The sequence below is a fragment of the Rhinatrema bivittatum genome, chromosome 1, assembly GCF_901001135.1.
Source record: "Rhinatrema bivittatum chromosome 1, aRhiBiv1.1, whole genome shotgun sequence".
Classification (NCBI taxonomy): domain Eukaryota; kingdom Metazoa; phylum Chordata; class Amphibia; order Gymnophiona; family Rhinatrematidae; genus Rhinatrema; species Rhinatrema bivittatum.
The window spans coordinates 203,352,131-203,373,199 of record NC_042615.1 but is presented as its reverse complement, the minus strand read 5'-3'; the positions used below and the strand labels follow the sequence as shown (position 1 = coordinate 203,373,199).

Here is a 21,069-nt window from a genome sequence, read left to right as displayed (position 1 = left end):
AAGGTGCACTAGTGTACACCCCCTAGATTTTATAACATTCGCGTGGATGTTATAAAATCGGGCATACATTTGTATGCGCCAGGTAGCACACACAAATGTATCCTGCACGTGTTGGTTTTAAAATCCGGCCCGTAAAGTGCACTTCCACATGAATAATCTATGGACATTTTGATGGCATATGTTATAGCAATTTCCAAAAGCCCATTTACATAGGTCAAGTGCATTTGCACATGTAAAACCCAGTTTTATGCAAGTAAATCCTTTTCCAAATTACCCCCATATTGTTCTGAAACTACTTGCATGTGTACTTGAAATCACCAGTTTGCTGATACCTCCTCCAATTCACCCAGTCCATCTAGACCAGTGGTTCTCTAGACCTGTCCTGGGGACCCCCCCAGCCAGTCGGGTTTTCAGGATATCCACAATGAATATGCATGAGAGAACATTTGCATGCACTGCCTCCATAACATGCAAATTTTATCTCATGCATATTCATTGTGGATATCCTGAAAACCCGACTGGCTGGGGGGGTCCCCAGGACAGGGTTGAGAACCACTGATCTAGACCTTCTAGCATGTCACCCTTAAAGCCACCCAGTTCACCATGACCTACCACCAAAAAACTGCATACAGACAATTCAATTATATTTGCATAGGTCAATTAACAGGTATAAAATTGTACAAACAAGTTGGCTAATGTATATGCGTAAATCTATTTATTTAAAAGTATTTATATCCCACGCCCTCCAATGTTCCGGGCAGATTACAAAGAACATACATAATTAAAAATAAATCAAAGTATAAAAACAAATAAAAATAACATACTAAAATTCATTCTTGAACATCAAAATAAAGATCAATCTTGAAACACAAACAGGTCATGGAATACAGTTAGAACTAATATTAGGAAGTAACTAATTCGTAAAGATCTAGAAAGGTTAATTTGAAGCGATGGTGTTTCAGTTCCTTTTTAAATTCTTTGGTATCAGAAACTAATCTGAGACTGGGAGGTAAGGTGCTCCATAAAACTGGGCTTGCAATTGAAAAGGCATGGTCGTGTTATATTCAACCTGGTTGATGGAATTTGTAATAGTAATTGATTTTTTGATCTTAGGTTTCTGCAGGGGGTGTAAAGATGTAAAGTAGCTGACAGCCAGGAATTGTGATTATTATAAACAAGATCGTGTATTATTGTTAAGGTTTTATATTGAATTCGCCATTTGATAAGGAGCCCGTGTAGGTATAGAGTGAAAGAGGACTAGAGATGTGTGATCATGTAGTTTACAAGTGGAAAGAAGTCATGCTGCAGCATTTTGATGGAGTTGGAGAGGGTGTAAAGCAATATGAGGCAGCCCTAAATAGAGAGTTACAGTAGTCCAGGGATTGAAGCACTGTACGAAATAGAGGCGAGTCAAGAAAAGGTTTGATATGTTTGAGTAGTCTGAGTTTAGAGAAAGAAGATTTAGTAATGGATTTAATATGATTGGATAAGTTTTATTTTGTATCTAAGGTGATGCTAAGATTGTGGACTTGACTGACAACATGCCCATCAAAATCACCAATCGAGATGGAATTCAGTATGTTTTCAAATTGTGGGTGTCCTAAAATCATTATTTCAGTTTTTATTAGATTTAAGCAGAATTTATTATGGGATAACCATGTTTTAATAGTGGATAAACAAAGTTCAAGAAATTTTACAGTGGAACTCCAATTGTGTTTAGTTGGGAAATTGAATTGTATGTCATTGGCATACAAGCGGTAGGATACTCCTAAAATGGAAAGTAATTGACAAATCAGTACGATTTATACCCCTTTTTAGCACAAATTGTGTGCTAAACCGAAAATATGCAACTACTTTTGATGTTTATAATAAACAGCATGTGTGCATATAGGGGTTGTTTTTTTTACATGTGTAACCCCTTTGAAAATGTACTCAATAGTTTGTGAATTTGCTTATGCAGGCACAAAACTTCCAGACTTTCCATCTCTTTTTACTGCAGGTAGATAACACAGAAAAAGAGGACAATCATTTTCAAACTTGCGCACATGCGAACATTTGTACACATATGTTGGCCTACACCCAGGTACGCGGCCATTTTATAACATACACATGCATATGCGCGCATGTTATAAAATAGCCTGGCTGCATGCACATGTGCACCAAATTTTAAGTGGGTGTGTTCATATGTGCACAAATCTTGCTTTTTCCCGCATAAACTGGGGGATTTTAAAAGGGGCACGTGGCAATACCATTCCCAGTTTTACCAGTTCATTCCCAATTAAAAGATAGGTCCTCCAATCCATTCCCCCCTGGTTTGATAGCCTTCACTCTTCCCAGATAGCCCCAACCCTTAAAACCCTGCAGATCTGCCTAGTTTTAAATTTTAACTTACACGGTATCCACCACTGAATGTCTTTCTTCATCTGATTTGTACTTGGGAAGAAAGAGGTTGTTGGAATTGCGACCATTGATGTTTGAGACCCCACTGAAGATGTCTCATGTGAAGTCTCATGTAAGGAACATGGATAGCTGCCGCCATATGTCCTAAAAGTTGAAGGATCAGATGTGCGGACGTATTCCGTTGTTTTTGTAACTGCTGAGCCAGGGAGGTGAGAGTGAACTTTGTCCTCTGGAAGGTAGGCTTTCACGTGTAAAAAGTGTTGAGGAGTGTGCCAATAAACTGCAGCGTTTGGGTCGGCTGCAGATTTGAATTTTCGTAATTTATTAGGAACCCCAATGACTGAAGACAAGTTATAGTCTGAGTTGTGTGAGTTTGAAGGGTAGTCGTATCCGAAGCTACGAGTAGCCAATCATCTAGCTAGGGGAATATTTGGATTGTTTGTTTTCTGAGATGAGCCACCACCACCACTAAACATTTGGTGAAAACCCTCAGGGCTAAAGAGAGGCCAAAGGGTAGGACCCTGTATTGGTAATGTTTGTCCAGAGCTGTGAAACAGAGGTATCGCCAGGAGGACGGGTGCATGGGTATAGATGATCCAAACGATTATCGGTATATACAAACCTACAAATAAATAAATAATAAATATGAGAGTATGCATCCTTGAGGTCTATAGAGCATAGCCAGTCATTGGGTTGTAGGAGAGGCAGAATGTTCTTCAGGGAGGTCATCTTGAGTTTTTTCTTTTGAAGGAATTTGTTGAGATTTCGAAAATCTAGTATTGGAAGAAGTCCCCCGGATTTCTTTGGAATGAGGAAATAATGGGAATAAAATCCTTGGTTCTTGTGATCCAGAAGAAGTTTGTGAAGGGATTTTTGAATGCAGAGAGTGTGGAGTTCTGCCCATAGAAATTGGGATTGGGAGGATGTTCCTCGCAGAGAAGGAAGGTATGGAATCCATGGAAGGGTAATGAAATTTAGACGATAACCTTCCTTTATGATATCCAATACCCAACAATCTGTGATGATAGTTGTCCAAGTGGTATAGAAATTCAGTAGGTGACCTCCAAATAAGATGGTGGGGGTGGCTCGGGGATGCTCAAACAGCCGGTTTTTGAGGCGGAGTTGATTGTTTTAGCGGACGTTGTGGTCGAGGACGTGCACGTGATTGTTGAGTTGGGGCTTGATATTACTGTTGCGAGTAGCTTTGTGGGTGATAAGATTGGTAAGGCTGGAAAGTAGGTCTTTGGAACGACCTTCTTCGGTAGGTAGGGAAATATTTCTTGTAGGATGATTGGGAATCCGTAGGTGTCGTGAGAGCTAAGACTGCAGTTTTTTGCTCTTTTAGGTGTGCAACCGTTTCTGAAAATTTGTCCCCAAACAGGTTGTCACCCATACAAGGAATGTCGACCAAATTATTGTGCACATTTTCACATAGGGGCAGATTTTTAAAAAGTACGCTGGATTTTATAAGATACGCGCGTATCTTATAAAATCCGGGGTCGGCGCGCGCAAGGGGGTGCACATTTGTGCAACCTGCGCGCGCGCCGAGCCCAGCGCGAGCTGCATGTTCCCTCCGAGGCCGCTCCGATTTCGGAGCGGCCTCGGAGGGAACTTTTCTTCGCCCCCCCCCCCACCTAACCCACCCCCCCGGCCCTATCTAAACCCCCCCCCTTAACTTTGCGCACGTCGCCGGCAGCCCCGCTCCGTCCTCCAGTCCGGGGGGCTGGTCCGGAGGCCAACGACCACGCCCCCGGGCTAGCGCCACGCCCCCGGGCCCGCCCCCGAAACGCCGGGGCCTGCCCCCTCCCTCCCTTTTCGAAAGCCCCGGGACTTACGCGCGTCCCGGGGCTTTACGCACGCAGGCCTTTTAAAATCCGCCCCATATTGTGTTAGCTCTTAACCAGGACATTCTGCGGGCTGCGATGGCTGTTGCAGAGGAACGTGAGGAACATTCGAAAGATTTGTATATTGATCACAGTAAATGTCGTAATCCTTCCTTCATATCAGTAAATGGTTGAGGTAAAGAATCAGAGGCTATGCAAAAGGGTCTTAATTTTTGCAGAGTTTCAAATATTGGACCATATAGAACTGATGGTGCTGAATCTTTGTAGATAGCATAGACGAATGGTAGATCTTGCGACCAAAATCATCCATGGATTTGTGCTCCTTTCCCGGATGGGAGTTAGCATGTAGTTTGGAACGCTTAGACTTGGATAGAGCGGACTCCACTACAATGGAGTTATGAGGCAATTGTACTGAGTCATATATGGTGGAATTTGGCATTCTATATTTTAAATCAATCTTTTTGGACACAGGTCCCGTTGAGAATGGTTTCTCCCACATCTTGTATAAAAGAGAGTTTAAAACCTCATATGGGGGTAAAGCAGTAGGTTCTGGTGGTATATTGAAGATTTTTAAGATGCGAAGAACCTCTGACCTAGGGTCTGGAATTGTTGCGGTTTGTATTTGTAGAAGATTCCCCACCTTTTCTATGAATTTCATGTATGTTAAGTCTTCTGGTGGGGAATAGGGCTCTGGAGGCCTTCTGGAGGGTCTGAAGGCATGCCTGTGAATGAATTAGGTGAAGACGTGGAAGTGTCTGAAAAAGGAGTATCAGGTCTTGCTGGGGTTGGAGACAACATCGGTGGAATAGGTTGAGAAGACCCAGGAGAAGCAGGTGGTGAAGTTGAGGTCACTGGCCATGGATAAGAAGATTGTAAGTCTTGAAAAAAGGTGTTCAATGCTTGAGAAATCTGTAGCATTGCCGTGGAGGCCAGATGGGTTTGTTGTTGGAAGGAAAGTGGCGTCTGTGGAATTCCTGGCAGAGGAGGCACAAGAGATGCCATTGAATGTTCGAGTAGTGTGCGGAGTGGGATGCACTGGAGATGCCCCACTAGAAACTGAAATGGCCGCAAAGGATGGAGCTCTAGAGAGTATTCAGAGTCGAACAAAAGATCTAATTCCACATCCAAATTTGGCCTTGGGTTGATGGAAAGAAATGGCTTTTGAAGTACATGTTTTGTTTTATGTGTACTTTTTCTAGGCTGAGGCGCAATTGGTGTACTATGTGTGCTTTTGCACCCATGGTGCTCTGATGTAATTTGATGTGACTTTGTGCCGTGTGGTTGATGCGTTGTGGTGCTTTTCTGCACCATGTTGCTTCAATGCGGTATAATGTGTTGGCGATGCGCCGTGGTTCTTCGACGCTTCATGATGTTGAGGCCATGCTCCGAACATTTACCCTAATGAAGTCGGCGCTTCGAGGTAGAATGGTCGAATGTCTCTGTGACGTAAGTGGGGTAGTTGGAACAGAGCCCTGACTCACGGCAGTTGTATGAGGGGATTTAGGAGGAAAAACCTCAACCCCTTTTAAAGGGCGCTGGGCGCATGCCTGACCTTATCGATGCTGAATCCCCCGGCTCCGACGAAGCAGGTCTTTTTTCCAAGCGCTTTTGAGTCTTCTCCAGTCCCAGAGAAGATTGTGTAGAGGGCGCTCTCAAACGCGCTATCTTCTGGCCCTGGGAGACATCCAAGCACAGTCCCTGCAAGAGGACTGGTCGTGCTCCAGGCCTAAACAAATATAGCAATAATTATGTCCATCCGTGATGGACATAATTTTGCCACATTGGCAGTACTTAAACCGTAAGGGTTTAGGCGCCATACTGCCCCGAAAAAATTCACTGAAAAATAGACAAAAATCTTGATGAGGAGAGAGAGAGAGGGAACCCCGCCCGCGTGCTACTAGCTCACGGAAAAAAAAAAAAAGACTGAGGAGAGAAATGGATTCGCGAGGGAAGACGACTGCGCAGGCGCTCAGATTTCAAAACTCTGACGCTGAGGGAAGCTCCGCTTACCCCTGGTAGCGTCGACGCTCACAGACAGCATGGCTAATTCAGCCTGCTATCGACGGGACAACAATGCTCTAAAAAAACAAACATTGCTGCTTTTCTCAGGTTCGGAAAAATAGACTTCTGGAATGTTCTGACTAGGAGAGACAAATCGAACTTTTCAGTTAAAATAATCGTGTTTGATGAAAACCAAATACTGCCTTCCAAAGTAAGATTATTATCTTGACTGTCAAGCAAGGTGGCAGACGTTTCATGTGGTGCTGCTTTGCTGCATCAGGACCTGGACAGCTTGCCATCATTGATGGAACCATAAATTTTGCTTTATATTATAAAATTATATAGGAGAACATCAGGCCATCCATCCATGAGCTGAGCCAAAAGTGGATCATGCAGTAAAATGACATTCAATGTTTAAGTACTTCTATTACAAAATTATTGAAAAAGATTTTAAAGCTGAATTTTCAAAACGTTACATGCCTAAAAATTAGCATTTAAGTAACTTCTACTTGAATAATCCATATTTTCTAAAAGTTAAAAATATATGCATTTCACTTTTGCTTGTATGTATATATATATATATATATATATATATATATATATACACATATATATATATATACACACATACACACACACACACACACACACACACACACACAAGTTAAGTCTCCATGTATGAGTGATTAAAACTAGGGGCACAAATACTTGCTAATAAGATATTTGTGCCACTTAGCCAGATAAGTCTCAAAACCGCTACTTATCCGGCTAACTAATTTACCCCTAGACTCATCAAAATGCATTATGCCACTAGTCATATTGATGTTTAAGCGGGAAAGCTGAGAAGTCATGCATAATAATACAGCATGGGGGAGTAGTATATATGTATATTGTGTCATACTGTCTTATAAATAAATTAAGATCAGATTTCTGTAAGAAACGAATAAAATTTGCAGAAAGATGTCGAAATAAGGTAGGCTTAGAAGAGTCAATGTGCCCAATTGCTTCCTATATTAAAATCACTTTAAATTTGCTGCATGTGATTTACAGCATGAACGGTAGAAAAAAACCCCGGCATCTTTAAAACAATATATGGTACATTATAAAATGTTAAAAAAAAAAAAGGGATATGATATAAGGTTATGAAGTTGGTTCTCTGTAGATATTGTTAGGCAGGCATGGAAAATTCCCGAGCGCCAGGTTGCCTAAGCACCTCAAAATTGGCATATGTCACCAGCACAGGCCTAAGAGGACTCGCGGATACTGTGGCAAGCCCAAGCGTGATGGGGCAGCTGCTGGAATAGCAGGCCAGGAAGAGCTGATACCATTGCAGCAAGCCCAGAAGGAGCTGCCGTGACAGGATTGAGCCTAAACGTACCCACTGTGGTGGGAATGGACCCAGGAGGGCTCACCACCGCTGAGATCCGATGCCGAGGAGTTTCAACCTTAGGTTGTCTGTCTTTAGTGACTACCTCCTCATTTTTGAGGCAAAGGAGTTTTTTTCCCCACTCTTCCTATCTCATTTGTTTTCCGCTTTTTAAATCAATCAACATCTATTTCAGTTCCACCTGGAGCTGAGTGCCCTCGGTTTCCATTCTATTAGGGAAGAGGAGCCTTTCATCTTGGAAGAGCCTGAGGAGTGAAATGGATTCCTGTCCATTGCCAGAGGGAAGGAGCTGAAGGTAATTAAGAACTGTGCTTGCTGCAGACTCCAGTGTGTTGCACTTAGAGAGTGCTCACTGGTACTATCATAAGCAGATCTAAATTGTTTCTACAGTGGGAAGAAGCCGTGTGTTACATTTGTGAGTTGGAAGGAGAAGTGGACATTTTCAATCTGAGTAACTGGAAAACATGAGGAAATAAATTCCTTAGCAATTTGCTTCCAAAAAAATTTAGAGACTTTGCCAGAAGAGCGAGGTCACAAGTTTATTATTCTTTCTGCTGTCCTATTTATTGATTTTATTTAAAACTAAATCTGCTTGCTATAAAAAATCCACGACTATATAATCAACTATCAGTAAAGAGGTTGGAAACCACATTCTTCTCAGTGTGATTTTTGCTGCCAAAGGCCTGGATTCATCATTCCTTGCAGAATGATGAATCCTGTGAAAAAGGGAGCCAGGCCTGCGAAAGCCCGCAGCCTTCGCACCACAGCAGTGCGCCGGCTGCTAGCTTTCACACCAAATAGCACCACCGTGAAAGGTGGTGCTATTTGGCGCGCTACTGCCGACGATCATGTTAGCAATATTATCGCCGGCAGCGAAGCCACCGCAGACTCCTCCCCTCCCCCTAATTTGCATTATATCACATGCGAAAAGGCCCTTATCGCGTGCGTTAGGACCCTAACGCACGCGATAAAGCTTTAGAAAATAACCCCCAAAGACTGTAGAGATTATCAGTGCTATTATGGAGATGGGAAAAACGGGCTTGCACGGTGGTAAATTTTATTTATTTTATTTATTTATTTTTAGATTTTTATATACCGGTGTTCCTGTATTAAAATACAGATCACATCGGTTTACATTGAAACATAAAAATTACGCCAAGAGGCGGTACATATAACAAGGTTATAGAACTTGGAAAACAGGTTCGAAAAATAACATTGAGAAAATTGTATAGTCTCTTTGAGAAACCAAATCATAAAATAAGGCGTAATTGTCTAAGATAAATGTGATCTGCAGAAGGGATTGCGATGGTGAGAAAATCTTGATAGCTGGAGGTAAAAAATAATCAAAGTTCTGGAAAAGCTTGGCTTGAAACTTTGCTCTCCCCGCCCCCACCAAGCGAGCCTGGGAACTCGGATGGGAAAAGCCATAGGCAGAGAACTGGTTGCAGATAGGGTCCATCTCTGAGCGCCCCTGGGTTCAGTCTGAGGGAGCCATCCTGCCCAGGGGTTACATTAACAAATAATCATGCAGGTTTCCCCAGGAGTCTGGGTAGCCGGTGTAACTTGCACAGGTACTTTTGGAGAGAGAATTTTCTAAGCAAACATTAACATATATCTTCCCTCTGAAAGCTACTGCAACTTACGTGGGTTTTTGCCATTGCAAAATCTAAATCTAAATTAGAAATTAAACAGCACAGGCTTACAGTATTTTCACTTCAGCAATACAAAACCAAACCCTGTTGCATGTTAGAAAGAAAATACTAACAAGATTTTGCTTTTACCAAAAATTATCTTGTGAGCTTGCAAAAAAATTCAATACGGGATTTGTTAAGGCCTATCTTGTTGAGATGTTTCTTCAACTTTTCTGCCTGCACTGGTAGTGGAATGAAGAATTCCATCCTGTGGCAGTCCCTTCTGATTTAAACCTCACTTACAACTGGCAGCAGCTTTGCACTTTCCTGCCTCAAGCTTGTTGAATCACCTATTCATAGTCCTTTTTCTCTGGGGGTTTGTTTCCCCACTGTTTGGCCTAGCCCTAGTCAGTTTGGGCTTAGGGCTGATTGTTTTCTGTTAATCTCCATGTCACAGGGTCATCTGTACATTCATTTTCAGTGACTTTGGTACTACTTATTTCTACCATATACTTATTGTAAGGTGCCCCTGGGAATGGCACCATATAAAAGTCATAAATGAAAATTAAAATTTTCTAGAATGCATGTTTTGTCTGCAAAAACTGTGCCACAGTCAAATATCCTTCAACCAGCAATTTTTTTTTGTAGCTTGAAGATAGATATTATGGTTCAGATATTTATCCATTTGTATGCACTAAAAGTTTTACGGAATAAAGGTCTCTCAAGTTAATCTAAAGGCCGATTCTTAAAAATCAACTCCTTGAATTCATGCAGACTATTACAGGATCAAATTGTTTCTCATTGCTCTCTTTTTTTCATTTAAATCATCCAGAGCATTAAGGAAATTCAGAACGCACAATTCTGAACAAAATATATCAGAATCGAAAAGACTGTATAACCTGGAGAATATCTACTCCCTATATTTAACTGGTGGCAGATATTAGCGGGTGGCTATTTTAATTTGGGTATCCGGATTTTACAGTCTTGTACACCACACTCACAGCCTCCAGTTTTACAGCAGCTCAAGCACAGATTGTGTGGCAAGAGGTAGAAAATATAGCATCAAAGTTTCTGAAATTCTGCAGCAATTATATGGCACATTTGCACAAATTTACATATTTTGTACATTTGCTTAATTTGTAAAATTGCATGCAGCCTTCTGTTATGCTATGGTCCATAAAATGAATGTATAAAATACAATACGTTTAGATTTTACTTTATAAAAAAAACAGAGAGTTTTTTTGTGTATTTAGATAATTTTTTTATTTTTTTTTGCTGGGGTAGAAGGATCTTAGTGATCAGTGCTAGGGATGAGGGTGGACAGAGAATATATTTAGGAGAGGGGATCTGGAAAAGGGATCTGGAAGAAGGGGCAGAGGAAAGGGGGGGATGGATGATCAAGAATGAGGGAGAAGAAAGAGGGATCCAATCACACTCCTCCTTCCAATGCAGTCCATTCCCTTTTGTGTACACAGCTCACATCAGAATAAGTATACATAATACACGCACAGATTTTTACTAATTAGCACACTAGTACTCACTTTACCACTTGAGTGATGCTACTAGAAGTTAACACTAGTTCAGTTTTTGACAAATCATTCTGCATTTGTTACAATTCTCTTGCTATCTATATTCAGACTTGCAGAAAATGTGGTCTTGCACCCTCTAGATTTCTTTCAATGCCAAGATGCCCTTTGCGCACATTGCTCAGCACTTGTTCTCATATGAACTCTGGCTCAAATAACTAATTCCCTGAAGAGTTCACTTAACAAGGTAGCTTTTCCCTAATTCTGTTATATAATGTGGGAATGGTTGTCACTGCTCATCACTTGCTAACAGTTGGTATTGCCTTTTTCTAGATGGCTATTTAAAAAAAGAAAACAAAACTGTAAATAACAGTTTTCCACATCTCAGATACTATGCAGGTTTTCTAATGAGGTTGACATGCACATTAAACTGGTTTCCATCGCCTGCTTTGCAACTGGTTCTCAGGATGGAGTACTCTTCAAAAGGAAATAGCCGCAATCATGTCTTTTGCTGAATGATACTCAAGATTAAGATAATATTTCAATAGCTAAAAAAAAAATGTTTTTCAAAGATTTTGTTCTAAGACCCTTGCTGAAACTTCTGAATCAGCTTCAGCCACAGTGCCAACTCTTTAAATCTGCTGGCAATCCATGGCATCCTGCAAATATTTACATTAATTTGCAAATATTCATGAACTGTGCCACAGATGTCACTGGAAAATGTCAAATCTCTGACGGCAATATACTGTCATGCTGCATATATTTGGTTTCAAAAGGGATGGCACTGAACTACTGATAACCCATAGATATAATTGTAGGATTCTGTACAACCAAATACAAAAAACACTCGTCTCCGTCTCAATTTTTGCATAAATTATTTTCACAATTCCATCAGTGCTCTTGAAGCAAAATGTCACAGTTATCTTTAGACCTGAAGCAAAGACTACATTCAAACAATCTTTATTGAAATCAGCCAACATGTTTGTATGCCTTTTGGAACAGTTTTCAAAAAGGCACAAATCACTGACAGTTCTTTAATACCTCAAAGTCTTAAGATGTGATTGTGTTTCACAAACTTCATGTTAGAAAATAACCCCCAAAGAGTAGAGTAACCTAACTGCCCACATTAATACATAACACTTCTGATTCCAATTGCTAGTTTTCTATCATTAAAAAAAAAAAGTGGTGGTCCTAACTGGCTCAAATTTTGATAAATTGAGTCACAGAGGTTCAGATTTAAATCAAAGGCACATTGGGTTAGAATTTCCTTGACTTAAATAATCTAAGATAGAGTGAATTGAACTGCAACTTTGTGTTACTGGGATTAAAATATAATCCAAACAAGTTTACCAAATGTCCAGTACCAACCACGGTAGCATCCTAATAATGGATGTATTTTCACTTCCATAAAAATGGGTAGAGGAGGGGGTCAAGTTGTGTCCATGGATGGAAGATCACCAGGAAGACTGAGCAGTGTGGTTTGCAGAAAGCAACAGCAGACCACTGTAGCATCCCACCAAGAATGTCATGGGCTGTGATCACCCAAGTCTGTGAAAAACAGAACACTGCACCATAAAGTTGTCCCAAACAAGGATTTTTTTTTCCCCAGTGTACAGATCTCGAATAACCTTTCCATCTCCATATACAGGTAGAAAATCAAATGGATGTAATCGCCCAGAGTCTGGCAACTGAGTGAGTCGAATACCAGTCTCTTGGTAGAGTTCAAGAAGAATTGGATCGAGCAGATGGTGTAGTAGACCCAGGCCCAGAGGCAAAGGTGTGTATATCCTGAGCTGGATAAGGATTTTACCCTTGGAGAATGTCCTCTATGACTCATAACTTCACTGTTGTTGCATCCAGTCTTCGACAGCTTCGCCCCGCCTACCTCTCTCTACTCTCAGCTCCTCCCGCTCACCTTGGACTGATGGCCGCCGCAGCATCTGCTTGCCTTTCTCTCCAGCATCCCTGGACTGGCTTTGGTGCTGCCTCCCGCCATTTTCCTTCAAGGTACCTCTAGGGTGCGCACGCACACGCCGCCCTCATCTTTAACTCCACGTTGGCGTGAACCTCAGGGGCATCCCCCTGTTCTGACATCACGTCTTCCGGGTACATCTACCTTCAGTATTTGCTAGCTTGTTGAGTTAGCAACAGGATTCGTACGGATGGGATTCGCTCTCTGTTCCTAAGCTACTCTGCCACTCCAGCGCTATCTGGAACTCTTACTACCCTTCGGGGTCTCTAACGGGGTACCCGCTCCTCGGGGGGGCCTCTCTGCTTCTTTCAGGTGCTATCAGGAAACCAGTACTCGCTGCCTGCAACCTCTACCCTTCTACTTGGTAACTGTAAGTTAGTTCTTCCATCAGTGAGTACAGATACCATCTCTCTCCACAGTACTGCTTCACTGGAATCAGGTACGCGCTCCTCGAGGGCCTGCTCTCTGCTCCGGTGCCAGACCTCTCATCTAGTTGGATCTCTGCTACTGCTGAGTACAACGCTATTGAGTCTCTCTGCTCTAAGGGATCAGGTACTTGCTCCTTGAGGGCCTGCTCTCCCTGTCTCGGAGCTTCTCCTATTTCTACATTGTGTGCTCATAACTCTCAGTCTCTTTCCACTACAGCACTGCCTTGCAGAGGATTCACTGTTCCAGAGTTGTGTGAGACGCGCCCAGCCGGGCTCTACAACCACTACTCACTACTGCCACCTCTGGTGGTCACTTAAACTGTCTAATAAAAAAAGATTCAAATCTGTGTTTGTCTGTCCAGAGTCTAGCCTGACACTGTGGTCCCTCACGGGACTGCCCCCTGTGGGCATGGTCAGCTGCCACAGTGTCCAAGGATCCACCCAAACACCATTAACCATAACAACTCCCCCAACCACTCACAAAAGAAAATGAAATAGGGACGCCAAGGATAACACTCCAACAAACAAAACTTATCTTTGGTGATACCAGCAATCAGAGTATGTAATGAGTGAAATTCACTGATTAAATCACAGTACACAGGCTTACACAGCTAGGTGCAGTAGTTGCAAAATCAGAGAAGGTTAAACATACTATCTTTTCAACAGTTCTATGCACCTTCCCCTAGGTTAGGAGAAATGCTTGCAAAATCTATGCTCACTCCCACTCCATATTGAGGAGGCAAGAAGCCTCTGCAAGGCCTTCTCAGAAGAAAGGCCACACTAAACCTATCCCATAGATGGGTTTCTTCCAACTCCTCCCACCAAATCCTAAACTCAGCATTTTATACTGGAGGAACACCTTCTACAGGGACTTCTTCTCAACCTTCTTAAATGAAATCCTATCCCATTAGGGTCCCTTAGGTACTCTTTACACATTTTTCTCCATACAAAATAGATACATTGTGTAATTTTACCACTCTCGTTGCATCTAGTGGCTATTCAGGATGCTGCACAAGATCAATTGTAATTTGCCTACTCTGCCTATATCAGGCCAACTGTGCTAAGTAAAGGCCCAGTAGTCTCTCCCACCCAGAATCCTCTCAAGAGATCTCCTCAATGATGGAAAAGGGAGACCCAGCACATTTAAAACTCATATTAGGGTCAATTCAGCCTTGGAGATTTGGTGAACAGCACTCTAATACTGAGGTTTCCCCCCCCCAAATATCTGTCATGAAAGGGGTTATCCAGCCATTATTTGTGATGCTTTGACGGAGGCAAATAAATATATTCTGCAAACACACACACATACACCAAAGGCAGCCACCGTCTTGTACTTTCTATTACCAAGCTCTGCCCTGCCTCCAGACCCACCACACAATGGTTTACACTTCCAGCAAGTTCCATGGCTATTTCCCTCTTCCAAAAAATAGATTCAGCTCCTTCTCAGAGCAGGAGCACGTACAGCCAGACACCTTTTTTGGCCACACAGTTCATTATTTCTACAGAAAGAATATTATATATATGCTCTTAACTTTACTTTCCAAGTGAAATGTTGAAGCCAGGTTGTGCCATTCTCTTTCCATTTACTTGTTCATATTCCAGTGGAAGAGATGTTCTGCGTTGTTTCTCGAGACAGTAGTGCAATTCTCAGAGCACATATGCCAGTGCTGGTCTGGAAGGACAGGCTGGAAGAAGGGGGTGGTCTCTTGGCACAGCAGAACAAAATCCTCCACTCTTGTTTCACAAGAAACAGCAAAATATTCAAAAAGGTATAGAGATGGAGATGCTTTTCTTTCCACTTGTTCTCAAAGATAGATATGTACATTTGAAGTACACCTTAGTAGCTCAAAAAGATGCATGTTCTTAAGCATGCTGTAGAAGATAGTTTCCTTTAAAAAAAAAAAATTGGTCCCATGCAGATCCAGCACTGACAGCATGCATCAGTAGATTCAGGCTCAAAGCTCACATCTCAGTTTCGTGATCAATTGCATGGACACCAGGACACCCCCCCGCCACAATAGGTCCCCATCTCAGGTTGTCCAGAGAGGTAAAAATGATGACCGCTCTGCATTATCTAAATGCTGGCTCCTTCACAAGGCAGGAAGATATATCACTGACATCAGTCAGGCCACGCTTTCTCCAGAAGTCAAATTTTTTCTGGAGGCCGGGCTTTTCTATGTGCCTAACTATTGCCAATATCTCTGTGCTGAGCAGTAGCAGAGGAAGGTGCAAAGAGGTTTATTTGAGCTGAGCTTGGTTCTCTAAAGAAATGAAGGCTATTGACTGCACTCGTGCAGACTTGTTGCATCCAAGGAGCCAAGAAGTCAGACATTTGCCATAAACAATGAATTACTACAGTCAAAACATTCAGGTCAGCCGAGACCATTGCTTACTAATGACAAATGTAGTAGCCAGATCTCCAGACCTACTAAGATATCTAAATATTAAAACAGAGTCCCCTCTATTAGTTCATCTGTGCTTGAGATCCAGGAGTCAGTGCTGGAACCTCACAGTCAATGTCTAGGTGTAACAACCATCAAGAAATGTCTTCATTCAGTACACCTGTACTGCCTGCAAGAAATGCCAGTGTGTGCCGGAAAAAAAAAAAAAAAAAAAAAAAAAAAGAGTCAATGTATTCAATTACTCATCAGAAAAAAAAAAAACTTTCAATACAGGAGATATGCAACATGGACATAGTTTAACTTAACCTCTGTGACTATACAAAAAAAAAAACCCTTAAAAAAAAATCTTTAATGAAAAGGTGTCTTATCAAACACAAACAAATCTTTTATCAATAGCATTCTTGATGAATAATAACTGAACATTCTGATTGAATAATGACTCATGAATATCAGAAAACAAACGTTTTCATTGTATTTTATTATTTATTCAAACCTGTTTTTCTACTTCCTTGATGGCACAGCTTTGATCATTTCCACATGAAAAGAATGATCAAGCACCTCTGTTTGCTAAGGATTTCTAAAATTCTATGAAATATTTTATTTCCTCTTGGGGCTTGTTAAAAAAAAAAACAAACCCCTCAATGGCATTCAATTTTTAATTAATATGTTTGTCATCCTATGGCAATCCCAACCCCACATGCACACACAAAAAAACCCCTCAAAACATCAAAAAGGCTTGAGAAGGATACCATTTATTGTGCCGATCACAAAATGCTGTTAGAGCACCTCATGGGTTTGTCATAGCAAGCAGATACAGTGAGCTCTTGACTTTATGCTGCATCATTTGCTTTTTTACCCAACTATGATCCTTTGGCTGTGTGCCCAGTACAATCATTTGTAAAAGGTTATACTGTTCATGTCTTCTTGCCCCTGCATGACAGCTCTTCACCTTGAAATAATCAGATAGAAGAGGGCCTAAAAGTCACCCAGAACATCCCTTTATGTCATTCGCTTCAGTTTTGCAAGAGGTTTGCTTGCAAATTACCAAAACACCCATGATTTGAGGAGTGCAGTGCTCTGTGGTGGTTTCCATCCTCTCCTCTCCCCCTAGAGTCCTCCAGAATGCCTTTGGACTGATTGTTCCACACCTCCATTTTTCAGTCACACAACGAAACAAATCCCACATGGACAATTAACTTTTTTTTTTTTTTAATATTCATGTTTTCAGTTCACTTTATCTTCTAAAGAAAAGCGGAGAAGGGATGCAATGGCAAATAAATGCTGTAAATATGTCTTCATTCCCTATAGGATTGTAATTTCTGTGAATCATCTTTCACGAATGAATATAACAATAGAGTAAGTTTGAATATCAGCCAACAGGAAAAGAATACAGGAAAATAGCATATTCCTCAATTTGCATTCCTAATGCATCTAGAAACAGGCGTCAAATACGATTTCAAGCTATGAACAGAAATGTCTTCAGCCACCATGAAGCTAGACTTTAAAACACGCCAACTGAATGATATTTAAACAGCCTAGCTTCATCGCTCCCTAAAATCTCGGTTTCCTGAATCATTCCCAGCTGACCTCTTCCATTAGTGGCCACCTTATTTGACACCTAATTCCAGTCCAACTTCCTTTCTCCTCTTGGCTTTTCCTCTCTATACTGCTAACTCTCGACCTATTATCTCAGTTGCAAAGTGTACTCTCCAGTTTACCCATCTCTCCCCACTGCTAATTCTTGACCTCACTCAAAGCCAGTTATACTGCAAGCCCAAATTTTTTCTCTCATTTGTATTTATTTATTCATTCAGTTTGTATTGTGTCCAATGTGAAAAAATGGCATTTCGGACAATGCATAAAATGGTGAAAAACGAGGCAGGCAGACCTCCAGGAATCACTACATAATTTTTGAGTTAGCCCATCACTATTTGGAAACTTGGCTGGCAACAGTGCTTCTTCCTACAACTATGCTGTCTTGCCATCTACAAATAATAATAACTTATTGAGACATGTTAAGTGTACCTCTGATCAAGTACCACGCCTGCTTCCTTAACAAAATCACTTGTGACTCACAAAAATACAACCTTTCAAAGCACTTTAATTCACAAGTTAATATCCTGTGCTATATTTAACCATGTAACTACTTTCCAAAATGTGAACTGGCATCAGATGCAATCATCAATTCACTAAGTTTAATATATATATAAAAAAATAAGCCACCACTGTTAAAACAGTCAGGTCACATGCTTATTAGCAAGTACAATGTGAGGCAATGCTTGCAGTGCAATCTTTTATGTGAACTAGTACAACACAATTACCGGTATACATTTCTATAAATTTTAATTCTCTAATAATCAGAACTTTTTAACTGCACTATATTCATATAGAAGTTGCCTCAGATCAACGCTACACCATATCTTCCAGAAAGGAGGCGTTCTTGCATTCTAGAGGAACTATAACATGGGATCTTCCTGTACAGTTATATAATTACTACTGTTCCTGTGATAACCAGAGATTTGCTAAATTTTTTCAGCCTCAAGCCTCCTTTCAGAAAGAAGAGGCATCTAAATGTGGTCAAGAGAAATGATCAGTGGTGAAGCTCACTATCAGTTATGCCATTTGTTAATTGTTTTAAAAGATAGAAACTGAAGGGAAAAAAAAAGAGAGAGATATAAAGTCTATAATTGGAAGTTTTTCAATTTTTGGAATTGCTGTTTCATCCACAGAATTTTCATGCCAGTTTGCAAACTTTCTTCTGCTTTCCACAAATACAGCACGTCTCCTGTGCTCACAGCAATCTAGAATACTGTTTCTGAATGAAAGTGCTTGATTCTTTTTTTGGAGGTGGGGGGGGGGTAGTTTAGGTGTGGTTATTCCCAATGAGCTTAAGAAATGTCAACGAAAGGTTTCATGAATATATAAATCACTGTACTACAAAATACAGCTGCTGGACCATCACAGATATGAACAAGAAATATAGTAGTATTAGAGGTAGTGGTCACTCACTGCAGTGCGTGAGCAGATCATCTGGTTATTTTATATTTGTGATTTGTCTTAGCTGTATTTATGTTTTTCATGCAAACCATCTTGCAGCCTATTTGGGAGAGAGTGTCAGTACATCTGAAAATAAAATATATAAATCCAAGGAGGAAACAACTTTCAAAATAAATTAAGAAGGAAAGCAGATTTTTAACTAGCAAATAGCACTTTCAGATAGTTTGAAAAATTTGGTCCTCAGCACAGTATCTTTCACTTCTTTGATACACAAATCAGTTATGCTTCTTCATATTCAGGAGCAAAAGTAAAAAACAAGGAACAGAAATTGTAAAATGTAATAGGTAACGTAGGAGATGACAACAGATAAAGACCACTATGGCCTATCCAGTCTACCCAGGAGCAATCTGCCTACTTTGAGTACATGCACACAAATTCCCACAGAGAACCAGATGTCTGCTCCCCTTTCTGGCATGTCCCTCACCCAACCTTTCAAAATAGTACCATTGCCATGCCATAAAAGAGTTGTAACTGCCACTCTTTGCTTTTTATGCCAATACTTTCTCAAAGATTTGATGGAATCAGATCAGCGCTGTCTGGGGTTCTAAATGCAAGTTACCCCATGTTTTTCAAAAGAGGAAGCATAACAAAATAAAAAAAAGCTGCCTCATTCCGAGCCATGTTTCTTGTGCCACCTGACTTGAATTTTGGAATTTAAAAAAAAAAAAAAAAAAAAAAAAAAAAGACATAACTGAAGATTGTTATATTATTTTTAAATGAAATGTAGATAGCACTAATTAAATACTCCAACCTATATTGCAAAGAAAGGACATCTCTGCGATACCTACCACTGCAAATCTACAAAAAAGGTCTCATCCTTGTTACTTTCTGGTTCATTTATATCGTCCCTAAGTGAATAGTTTGTTTAGTTTAAATGTCACTATTGCCATCTCAAATGCAATATATGAAGTGAATACTGGACATTTGCATACACATAAAACAAGCAGAGTCATGGAAGGGAGTAGAGTGTGGTCGAGAGGAGTTTTAATATTGCTGCCATTTATCATCAGCCTGCCAGAACAGATTGGTATATAATACCACCCTGTAATGGGCTGTTACCGGTGACATGTACATTGCTATGCCAGTTACTCATTATCATTACATAGGAAAATGGAAAAAAAAAAAAAAAAGGTACTTAAAAGGATAAGGCAGGTCAGGGAAAACACCTGGTGCCGTGCCACCCGCAACCGTTCCCGTCAGAGGTTTCAAACTGATTAAAAAAAAAAAGCAAGGAAACATGAGAGAGGGAACGAGAGCGAACTAGAAATCTAGTGCACTTGCACTGAGGGAGTACAGTGAGAGATCGAGGCATACAGACGGGGAGAGCCGACAAATGTTATACCTGCCAACAATGACAAGAAAGGTGGAGGCGGGGGCGGGGGGGGGGGGGCGATCTAGGAAAGAAGAGGGCCAGGAGACGACTTAAACCCCTCATTAAACTAAGTTACACCGTCGAGATTGTTCCAGATTGATGGTATATAAAACAATTAAATTAAAAACTGGATGTAAGAGAAACTGTAAATCGAAGAAAGTGAAAGAAAAAAAATGACAATTTTCACTTTCAGAGTCAAAGAAAGTATGAGATCTCAAAAAGAAAAAAAAATGCAGAGTTGAATCCCTGCTCGCCTTGGCTCGAGACGCAGGTGAAGAAATACCCCACGGGCAGCGGCGGCTCTAGATATTTTTGTATATGGGGAAATAGAGGGGGGGGGGGGGGCACAGTAAATTCCACGGATGACAAGTGCCAAGTACCATGCCCTCTAACCAACATACTCCAGCCAGACTGAGGCGGGGGGGTGAAGGAAGCTCCTGGACCTCATGTGACACCTTTCCGGGTGTCCCTGTCGTTCACTCACCTCCGGCGCCAGCCTCCCGGGGCCTCTCCCTATCAAGTCCATGAGCGGAGAGGGAGGTGGAGGATCCGTCCCCTCCTCCGCAGTGACAGCGAGCGACGACCACCAGCAGCAACGGCGCTGCTGCTCCCTTGCCCCAGCCTGCTCTCCCGCCTCCTCTCGCAGGTGCCCGAGCTCCTAAAGCAGCAGCAGCCAACCACAACACCGCCACTCTCTCGCCCGCCTATTGAGGGCTCTCGGGAGCGTGCGTCATCACAGCCGGCCCCGCCCCTGCCCGCTGATTGAGCGAGAGTTTAGCGGCGGTCACTGTGCTGGCCCTCGCGCCGGCAGGGTGTTTCGTGCGGCGCTCGGCTGAGCGCACGAGGCTGAGTCTCCGTCTCTGTTTTAGCTCGTGGCGCGTTCCAATGGGGGGGGGCGGAAGGAAGAGTTCATAAGTTCAGCTCTCGGTCCCGAGGAGCACTTCGCTTCCCACTGAAACCTTTGCTTTTCTTTGCGCGTTGTCCAAACGAAAGCGTGCACACCTGACAAGACGGGGATGACGCACAGACTTCTGATTTTATACATATTT

The 21,069-nt window shown here is 41.6% G+C and overlaps 1 protein-coding gene across 1 annotated transcript in view; it reads right to left on the bottom strand.

Moving 5' to 3' along the window:
• HS3ST1 (heparan sulfate-glucosamine 3-sulfotransferase 1) overlaps nucleotides 1-20,798 on the bottom strand; it is a 34,156-nt gene extending 13,358 nt beyond the window's left edge. Inside the window, exon 1 of the mRNA XM_029590892.1 lies at nucleotides 20,505-20,798. The gene's annotated coding sequence lies outside the window, so the exon portion shown is untranslated. The remainder of the gene's footprint in view (nucleotides 1-20,504) is intronic.
• Nucleotides 20,799-21,069: the final 271 nt, after the last annotated feature.